At 40.5% G+C, this 11180-nt stretch overlaps 1 pseudogene; it reads left to right on the forward strand.

The window, feature by feature from the left end:
- Positions 1-4437: 4437 nt before the first annotated feature.
- LOC101579658 lies at positions 4438-5138 on the forward strand (annotated as a pseudogene).
- Positions 5139-11180: the final 6042 nt, after the last annotated feature.

An 11180-nucleotide genomic window follows, 5' to 3' on the forward strand; every position in this document is an offset into this window, starting at 1 on the left:
TGCCAAAAAAAAAAAGAAGTTGAAGAGTGGGTAAGAGCTTAAACAAACATTATCAGAAGAGGATATGTGTATAGCAAATAAGTACCCAAAAAGATGTTCAAGACCCTAAGCCATTAGGCAAATGCATACAAAAATCATTAAGAGCTATCATCATATACCTATTATAATGGCAGAACAAAGAATATAATTCCAAAGCCCAGAAAAGCAATGGGAACTCTACATTGCTGGCAGAAATGCAAAAAGGTAAAGCCACCCTGAAGAACTGTTGGTAGTTATGTTCATATACCAACACAACCAGGCACAAAATGAGACTAAAAAACAGATAACATTTAAACTAGCATTTGAAAAGTTGAGAATTTAATCAATACAACACAAGACATACCATGTCACTGAGGAATAAGTTGTAACACCTTACCTGAGAAATATTAAAAAATGTTGGATGACAATATGGCTCAATCATATTCATGGAGAGGAAGACAGCAGTCAAATCCTAACCCAATTCAGCATCTCAGTAGTTGTTGCTTTGTTGCTGTTGTTACTGCTGCTGCTGCTTTCAGTAAACTGCTTCTAAAATGCATATAAAAATACAAAGAGCCAAGATTTTCAAGATAATCTTGAAAGAGAAGAAGGGCTTGTCCCACCAGATGTGATAACTATAAACACCCCTATAATCTCAGTATTATGGGAGACTGAGTCAGGAAGATCACAACTGCAAGACCAGCATGGGTAATTTAATGAGAATTGTAATTTTTTTTAAAAAGATACACTGATTAAAACCATGGTGTGGTGAAAATATAGACAGGTAGACAAATGGAACCCATCAGAACCCAGAGATCGTACTGCATATATGGATGCTTCCAGTGGGAAAGATGGAACACTGCAGGACAGTGGGATGAGGATATCGGTTAACAATAAGTGAGGCTGAAATGACACCTATAAGAACCAAAACTTAATTGTACCCTTAGCACAGAGAAAAATCAATTCCAGGTGGATTGAAACTAAATGTGAAATGCAGATTTATATGCTTTGAGACTTTAACATAAGCAAATAATTTCATGGTCCTGGAATGAGGTTCGGCTTCCTATCCAAGTCACAAGATCAAATCTATACAGGAAACTTTTGACGTGTTGCAGTACATTAAAATTAATAACCACTATTTAGAAATATAAAATGGTAAAAAACACAAGCCACAAAAGGAAAGATATTTTCAACACATATAGCTGATTGGTATATAAAAAAAAGAAATGCTACAAAAATGGTTTTAAAAGAAAAAAGAACACCTGGTGAAGTGATGCACACCTGTAATCACAGCAATCAGGAGGCTAAAACAGGAGAATCACTGTCTGAAGCCAGCATAGGCTATATAGTAGTTCAAGACCAGCCTAAGATACATAATGAAACTCTCTCAAAAAATCAAATAAAAGAAAAGAGAGTCAATAGACAGGCATGGGAGTGTTATCTTATAATCCCATTATTTTGGGAGGCTAAGACAGGAATGTAAATTCAAGCCCAAATTGTACAAGGAAGCAACTCAGCGAGACACTATCTAAAAATAAAAATAAAATAGGGGTCGAGGACATACTTCCATAAGAAGGCCCGGAGAAGGAAGGGAGAGAGAAAGTAAAAAAAAGACAGCTGACTAAAAAAAAAAGGGGGCAAAAAAAACTTGACAAACACAGCTGACAGTAATCAAATATTGGTATGCATGAGAAGCAGTGACTCTTATTGTTGGTATGGTTCTTTATTTACTAAAGTTAAATATATGTATAACTCTACACACCTGCTCTTAAGTTTTTGCATGGGTACAGCAGGATGTCACTATAAAAATGTTCATGGCAGCAACATTCATAAAGGTCAAAAGCTATAAACTGCATCAATGTCTGTCTCCATGGATTTGTATACAAAAACACTATCCAGCCATGACATTTAATGAACTACAACTGCTTATAGCAACCAGATTTCTCTCATATAGTCAGGCAAAAAATCAAGACTAAATAGTAAATACTGGGACCTACCGGTCCAAGCCCACACACACAGCATGGGTGAAACCCTCTTCCACCCTCTTGGGACCCGCCCATCACCCCGCAGCACCCCACCCCCACCATGCCCAACCAAGTGAGAATTTTTGCCGAGTTCTGGGGACTCCCAGATCCAGTCCTAGTCCAGGCCCGGTCTTGTTTTTACTCTTCAAAATAAAAGAAAATTATATTAAAGTATATAAATAAATGCACAACAAATATATGAAAAAATAGTAAATACTGCATGATTTTATTCAGAATTCAAAAATGGGACAAATTCAGCTCTTGCTTAAGGATGCATTTTACTATAATTTTACAGTAAAAGCCAGACTAGGGATGAACTCCAGCAAACTGGAAGAATACCATCAGGGAGAAGCAGAGGCACATGAAAGTCTTCAAGCATAATTATGCATTATCTCCTTTTTTGTTGTTGTTCCATAACAGCCATTGAATCTAGGGCCCTACACACAACAGGCAAGCACTCTACCCCTGAGCTTCACAACCAGCACAGATGCTGCATTTTTTGATTTGTGAGGTATTTACATGGCTCTTTCTAATTAAACTGTGCGGACATATTTATTTAGATACACTTTCAAACATGCATTACATTTCATCCTTCCTTTAAAACTAAAATTTTCTTGAAGATCTCCTTGTGGATCAATTACCATACTTCCCTGAAAACAATACTGAACTGTAAAATAAGACATACAATGATTTTTTTCAGGATGCTCATAATACAGTGGACTGCTGAAATTCACTGGGATTCTATTCCTAGAGCACCTGCAAATTGTGAAAAGCAATGACTTTAAGATATGGTCAGAAAAATGCCTCTAAGTGCCTATTTTTCTTTTATAGTTCAAACCCTAAATAGTCTATGTCTCCTTCAGTTATGTAATTTAACTTAATAAACTATATATCAATAAAGCTTTAGAAGGTACAGAGCATTTTGGTGGCATCTTAAGGATCTTAGGGTTTTAAGAAAAACAAACTGCAGAACACGTGAGATAGATACACACGGTACCCTGTTATGACGTGGGATGCTGGTGCATTTACCCCTGATGGGTTACAGGACAGCAGTCAATCAGCAGCAAGGCGAACTGAACAACATTCTTCTCCAATTGGCTACTTGCAAACATACCGCCAAAGAAAATTGCTGGGGATATTTGTGATTTCCACAAAATTCAGGGGTTTCTGCAAGCAATTAAATAGTGGAGCTTTTTTTAAAAAAAATTTTTGGCAGAACCAGGGATTGAATTCGGGCCCTTGCGCTTGCCAGGAAAGCGCTTATTCCAACAAGCAATTAAATAAATTCTAAGGAAAAATCCTCAAATAACTGAGGTTGCAACCTCTGAATTATGGCTTCATGGGGTGTACTCTGCATATCAGCCCTACCCTCAAATAAGCCTCAGTTAAGATTATCAGTCAGACAGATTGAGTTCATCCACTGCAACACACAATGGATGTATTGAATTATAAAATAATATTAATATATAATTAAATATAAATAAATATTACTGACATTAGTAACTAATATAATTATTTGTAAATACCCAAGCAGGCACCTTTGAACCAGAGGTAAATGCCTATGTAAAGAGATGGAGTCAAAGGTTACTGATGAATGATCAAGTGGAATAGAGACACAACATGTGAATAATGTGTACATTCAATGAATGTATGTGGTTATATTTAATATGACTCTTCATAATCAATATATCATGTATTGTAACAGACTTAATGCACTTGTGACCCAGTCTCACTTTCAGAGAAATATGGTATGTGGCAATAAATTACATTATAAATATTAGATTATATATATTATTGCACAAAAAATAGTTTGACACTTGGTAACAGTATAATTTAAATATATCTTCCTTACATATGAGAACTGAGTAACACCCACATATGGCTGAATATATTTATTCTAGTAACACTAGTACTGAATAGCATATGTTTATCAACCAGCACAGATATCGAGAGTTCAAGTCTTTAAGTTAAAATTACAAGAAATTTTGATTATCTAGCTAACAGTACCAGATAACTATACTAAAAATTTGATACTTTAAATCTATACTTTCATATTGCACCAAAAAACTTTCGTTTATTTCAGTGTTTCATAAATAGGGTTAAGAATGTCATAAATACCAGGGCTGGTGAGATAGCTCAGCAGACTAAGCACCTGCACAGGAACTGGATTGGATCTCCAGTACTGCATGCCATGCTGACCCCACCCCCAGGCATGCTGAGTCGGCCACTGAGTCTGGGCATAGTGGTGCACACCTGTAATCCCAGCACTAGGGAGGCTGAAAACAGGGAGGATCACTATGAGTCCAAGCTGCATAGGAAGATGCTGTACCAAATATATAAGTTTAGATTCTCTGTGGAGCCACAGGAGGAGGGGAGAGGCCTGGAGGACACCAACATGAACAAGTTGAAATCATCGCAGAAGGATAAAGTTCTATAATTTATGATCTTCACACAATCTAGTGAAAAAACTCCTGTAAGTTGTCTTTCTCAAAATGAGTGGATGTTAGACGTTGCAACAGATAATTTTTCCAAAATCTTGAACTTTATATATGAGAGAGTACAAAAGGATCATTGGACAGGAAGAAGTTAGAAAAACTATACAATAGATGCAAAGATCCTCAAGATGAAAATAAAATTGGAATAGATGGTATACAGCCATTCTGCAATGACTTGGCACTTGATCCAGCCAGCATTAGTGTTTTGATCATTGCATGGAAGTTCAGAGCAGCAATGCAATGTGAGTTCTCCAAGCTGGAGTTCATCCACGGCATGACAGAATTAGGATGTGACAGCATAGAAAAGATAAGGCTCAAATACCCAAGATGGAACAAGAATTGAAAGAACCAGGATGATTGAAGAATTTTTACATTTACTTTTAATTTTACAAAGAATCCAAAACAAAAAGGATTAGATCTAGAAATGGTCATTGCCTACTGGAACTTAGTTCTTAATGGAAGATTTAAATTCTTAGACTTATGGAATAAATTTTTGTTAGAACATCATAAAGAATCAATACCAAAAGATACTTGGAATCTTCTTTTAGACTTCAGTACCATGACTGCAGATGACATGCCTAATTATGATGAAGAAGGAGCATGGCCTGTTTTCACTGATGACTTTGTGGAATTTTCATGCCCTCAAATTGCTGGAACAAAAAGTACAACAGTGTACCACTAAAGGAACTTTCTAAACATACATATGCTGTACAATAAATACAACAGAAAATTGCACAGTCAATTTCTGTTTGTGGACTAAACTGAAGATCAATCCCCACTATTCAGACTGAGGGTTGACACAAAACTTTAAGGATACATTTTGGACCATATTATATTTCATCCTTCTAATGGTGATTTGGGCTTTTGTTCTAGTCTGGGCCATTCTAAACATTTATAATTTCAATGTTGTCGATTTCATCTTACTATCTGTGGACTATCCTAGTTTATTCTCCCATAAGTCTTAGAAGCTTTATGGTGATTATTTTGAGGTTTCCATTCTTGCATAAAGCACAATGCTGTGTTCATCAGAAAAAGTTTGGCATAAGAATTAAACATAACAGACATCATTAGATGTTCTTAAATATATAAAAAACAAATATATACATTTTTTTAATTTCATAAACAGATCTTTCAAATTGGGATTTTGGTTTTTTTAAAAAAAGATGCCATATAGGTTAGCAACTTTATTCTTTTTTTCTTTCTTTCTTTTTATTTATTTATTTTTGGCAGAACAGGGGATTGAACTCAGACCCTTGCGCTTGTCAGGGAAGCACTTATTCCACTGAGCCATCTCCCTTAGCAACTTTATTCTAAGAAATTAGGGGGTTTAGTTCTTCAAAATGAACACAACTGATGACCAGAAATTAATCCTGAAAAAAAAATAAATCTGACCATTTGACATTTTCCTGATAAAGCTGAAAATGTTAATACTAGTAGGCGGCAATATTTCTTTTAAAATTTTCCTGGTTTAGAATTACGCTAACTTAGAAACTTGTAATTTTCGGGGACAGTGTTAAAGAGCTCTTAGCTTCCTAGGGCATCTCTCATTCCATATCATTACAAGGAAAATAAATTTGGCTCGTGTATTTTATGGTATGAATTGTGTGTCCTCCAAAATCCATATGTTAGAGTTCTGATGTCCTACATGACCGTACTTATAAGAGAAAGCCTTTAGGAGATAACTGAAGTAAAGTGAGGCATAAGGGTTAGCCCTAATCCAACAAGAGTGGTGTCTTCAGGAGACAGACACCAAGCATGCTCATGCACACAAGCGCACAAGCAAAAGCTGTGAACACAGTGGGCCAAGGCAATCTGTGAGCAGGAGGGAGGAGCACAACAGAAACCAACCACTGGCACTTTGAATTTTGCTTTTTTCTTTCTCCTTTTTTTTTTTATTAGTACATGCTTGCAATATATAATTACATCTACTGTGGGGAGTTGGTACATGTACATGTCTATTTTTTTTGCCAGTATCCAATTTAAGTTTTAATTATACACATAGGTCAACAGCCACACTAACTGATAAGAAAACATACAAAACACATAAAACGATTATCATAATCAAGGTGTACTTTTAGAACATTGATCATGCTGGATTACAATAATTGTTTTTCATGATATTTAAGCTTGTGTGTCTGATTTATTTCAATTAACATTATGATCTCAAGGTACATCCATTTCCCTACAAATTACTCAAGTTTATCCTTCTTTATGGCATAGTAGTGCTCCATCCTGTATAAATACATTTTTAATCTATTCACCTATTGATGAACATAAGTGGCTTCATGATTCAACTATTATAAATTGTGCTGTTATAAACATGGTATTGTATATACCATTGTAATATGGTGCTTAACTCTTTTAGGGAGATATCTAGATGGAGAATAGCTGGATGAAATAAAATTTCTCTTTTCAACTTTTTGAAGACTCTCCATACTGATTTCTATAGTGGTCTACCAGTATATACTCCCACTAACAGTGTCCCTCTCACACACAGCATATGTTTTTGATTTCTTGATGATGGCTTTCTTTCTTCAGATGGAATCTCACTGTTGTTTTAATTGGTGCTTCTCTAGAGGCCCACTGGCATTTGGATCTCAGTCTTTCAGCCTCTAGGACTAGAAAACAAATGTCTTTTTTAAAAACCACAATGGCATGGTATTCTGTCATGGCAGACCAAGCAGAAAAAAATAATGTGCTGTAAAAATTTTATACTCCTTCTTTTCCTTCTCTACTCCTAAAATATGTGTAATGACATCTTCATACACTAAAATCCTTCCTGATTTTGGTTTTCACTAAATTTCACCATTATTGGAGCACACTTTAGTGTACTATATTTTAGTTCAAATAGATTTTTTCTTTTTTTTTTTTTTCATCTATGTACTTGGCACAGGGTCTCACTACACAGCTCAAACTCATAGTGATCCTCCTGTTTTCAGCCTCCCCAGTGCTGGGATTACAGGCATGTGCCACCACACCTAGACTCGGTCACTGGCTCAGCACGCCCCAGTCCCTGTGTTTGCCAAAGCAGGCACTTAGTTCACTGAGCTATCTCATTAGCCCTTCAAATAGATTTTCTGTATATCAAAGTTTATAACTTCCCTTTTCATCCTTGGTTATATCTCTGTATTAGTAAGCTCAGGCTGCCGCAAAAAAAAAAAAAAAAAATACCAGACTGAGTAAGTAATAGATATGTTTTCACAGCATTTTAGAGGCCAGAAGTTCCAGACCAAGTCACCAGCTGGTGACTTGACAAGGCCTCTGTCCTTCACTTGCAGATGGCCATCATGTCACTAGGTCTTCCAATGGCCTAACCTCGGCGGCTGTGTATGGGGAGAGAGAACCAGCCCGCTCCTCTATCAGATCAGGGCCCTACTCTGATGATTCCTTTAGAAGCTACCATTTTCACATATATCTACGGTTCATGTTAGGGCTTCAATATGCACTTGGAGAGAATAGATTTAGTCAACAGCAATCTCTAAACACAGCAACTGGTTTCATAAGTTATCCTGCAATAAACTGTTGGAGCTCCCACACAACAGCAAGAGACACAAAAAGATGTTACATACATAGACATTAAAATTAAAAGCATCATAAAAATATTTCATTCTCATAAGTATCATGCAACACTATTAAAGTGTTACATGAGACTTGGGGAAAAAAAGCCCTAATTTAAACTATAGGAGTGACTGTGAAGAGTTGGAGAGGCTACACCTCTACCTGGAAGACTGGGCAGGATGCAATGAAAATTAAGTCCTCCATTTCCTTAAAACTGGCAGGTAATCTGGGAACAGACTGGGTACTGCCGGGTGGCCTTCCGGAAAAATAATAACTCAAATACAGAACACCCCAGGTGAGAGATATACAAACTGCTTTCCTTTGGATTTAGCTAACATATGGTTGCACAGTAGTCTTACCTATGATCTGTGCTCTACTACATTCCTTGAAAAAAAAAATCTACTATGATTATACAGTATATTTAAACAGTCTTAACAGGGAGCCACAAAAGCTACGCTCCCAAGCCATCATACTAGTAAAAAATTTTCAGGTTGGCTAGATAGCTCAGCGGATTAAAGTGCCTTCCAGGCAGATGCAGGGACCGGGGGTTCGATCCTCTGGCCTGCCATGCAACACTATTAAACACGCTGAGACCATGACTGAAACTGGGTGTGGGGGTGTGCACCTGTAATCCCAGCACTTGGCAGGCTATAAACAGGAGGATCACTACAAGTTCTATATACATGGGGTGTGCACCTGTAATCCCAGCACTTGGCAGGCTGTAAACAGGAGGATCACTACAAGTCTGATCTACATAGTGAGACCCTATAGACACTGTACAGTCTATACCAAATACATTTAAAAAATTATTTTCTTAGATTTCATCAAAATGATACTACCTGTAAAAGTAAACAATGAAGAAGTTCTTGAATTTTTTCTGAATTCTATGGTTCTCTAATCTATCCTCAGTTTCATTGCCACGTTAATTCTCCTAGAACCACCACTCCACTGTTAAAAACTATCTCTCTGGCCTTGTTAGTAAAGAACAAATGCATCTGCCCAGCTTTCCAGCGATCACAGACTACCCTTTGAATCTTGAGGGTACCACATCCAAGAATTCAACTAAGGGCAGATATTTTATTTTTTTTAGGTCAGGTGTGGTAGCACACACCTGTAATCCCAGAATTTGGGAAGTTAAGGCAAAAGGATTACCGTGAGTTCAAGGTCAGCCTGGGATACATACTGAGACACTGTCTCAAAAAAAAAAAAAAAAAAAAAAGAGAGAGAAAGAGAGAAAGAAAAAGAACCTTTTTAATGTGTCTGTACTGAACATAGGACCGTTTTCTTCCTTTGTCATTATTTCCCAATCAAGAGAATACAACAACTATTTACACAGTATTTTCATTATGCTGGGTATATGATCTACAGATGATTTAAATGACAACAGAGACCAGGCATGGCAATGCGTGCCTATAATCCCAGCACTCTGGGTGGCTGAGGCAGAACAATAAACGACCTGTCTGGACAATTCAGTAATTTAGTCAGACTGTCGTTTAAAAAATAAATAAAATGAGCCTTCTCCAAATATAGCTGTGTAGCTCAGTGTGAAGGCCCTGAGTCTAGTCTCCTGTAGCAAAAAAATAAATAATAGTGTGTAAGGAAGGATGTGTGTAAGTTATATGCAAATATACCATTTCCTAGTAGGGACTAGAGCACCTGCCAGTTTGGGGAGCGAGGAGAGCACAGAAACAATCCTGCCCAGAAACTGGGACGTGAGGATATCTCCATTATCAAAACACACACATTCAACCTTATATTTAATACCAAGAACAACACTCCTCCAAATCCATGCCTCATCCTTGACCCCACCTGCCGGGTTCTGCTCCGAGACCTCTTTTCTACTTGTCGCATGTCTTCTCAAACACCACGCCTGCACTGACTTCCTTCAGCCGGGGACTCCTAATGAAGAATTTATCGCTGTCCAGAAGCTCCGAGAGCCTTGTCCTCCCGCGATTTTGCCCATTGTTGTCTATAACAGTCTCGACAGTCCTCCTCCGTACTCACTGCCCCGGTGCTATACAGGGTTTGTGGGAAAGCTTTGCGAAGGCTTCATTTGCCGCTTTGTTCTTGGGCGCATCCACTTGTTGGTGACCGTCCCGAGAGACCTGGCTCTCTCCTGCCCCTCCCCGCGCACACACCAAGCCAGCACGGCTCCTGACCGCCGCCCAGCGAGGCCCGACTCCGGACCAGAGAGGGCCCCTGTGGGGATCCGGTCCAGCACCGTCCCGTGGGCCTCCCCGTCCCGGGCGCCCGGCTTCCAAGCCGCAGCGCCCCCGCCCTGCGGGCAGGAGACTTCACGCTCGCAGCCTCCCGCCTTTCGCAACTTGTTAGGTGGAGCGGGGACCCGGCAATCGCTGCAGTAGGTAATTCTGAAGCGCGAGCTGAGCTGAAGCGACAGGAGGAGGCGGATGTGCACGCTGTCACACCGCGTCCAGCAACCGGTGAGCGCGGCCTGGGGCGGGAGCCCCAGATCCACGACCCGCCCCCTTGTCCACGTTGCTGCTGGGGGGGTGCGCGGGGACGCGGGAAGGCTGAGTGCGCGTCCGTGCGAGGCTTGGAAGGGGTCGGCCTGGACCCTGGGTGCACTCACCTGGCGCAGAGGCCACGGCAGGTAGCCCCGCGGGACAGAGCTGGTGGCGGTCACCACCACAGAGGTTCCACCACCCCGGGGTCCGGCAAGCCTTCCCCCCCAGGCCTCGCCCCTAGCTTTAAGGGTCCAAGCTGCGCCCCGCTACAGGGGCTCGCAGGCGGGGCAGGCGCGAAGCCACTGGCTACTCGCCCAGTGATTGGTGGGGCGGGGCGCGGGAGGCGGGGCGGGGCACGCACATGCGCACGGCGGCGCGGCCGGCACGCGGCGCTCGCGCTCCCTGCTTAAATGAGCTGAGGCGCCTCGCGCGCATCACTTTAGCGAAGCTTGCGCCCGGCACGGAGCCGAGAGGCTCGCGAGTTCCGCTGCGCGTCGGCGCCCCCTCGGCTCCCTGACAGTCGATGGGACGCAGCGCCGCCGAGCGGGAGTTGGTGGCCGTCGGGGCGAGTGTGCTGCGAGGAAGCCCGCCGCGGGGCGCGGCCATGGCGGGCCGCGGGG

This window comes from Octodon degus, unplaced genomic scaffold (assembly GCF_000260255.1).
Source record: "Octodon degus isolate 3935 unplaced genomic scaffold, OctDeg1.0 scaffold00028, whole genome shotgun sequence".
Classification (NCBI taxonomy): Eukaryota; Metazoa; Chordata; class Mammalia; order Rodentia; family Octodontidae; genus Octodon; species Octodon degus.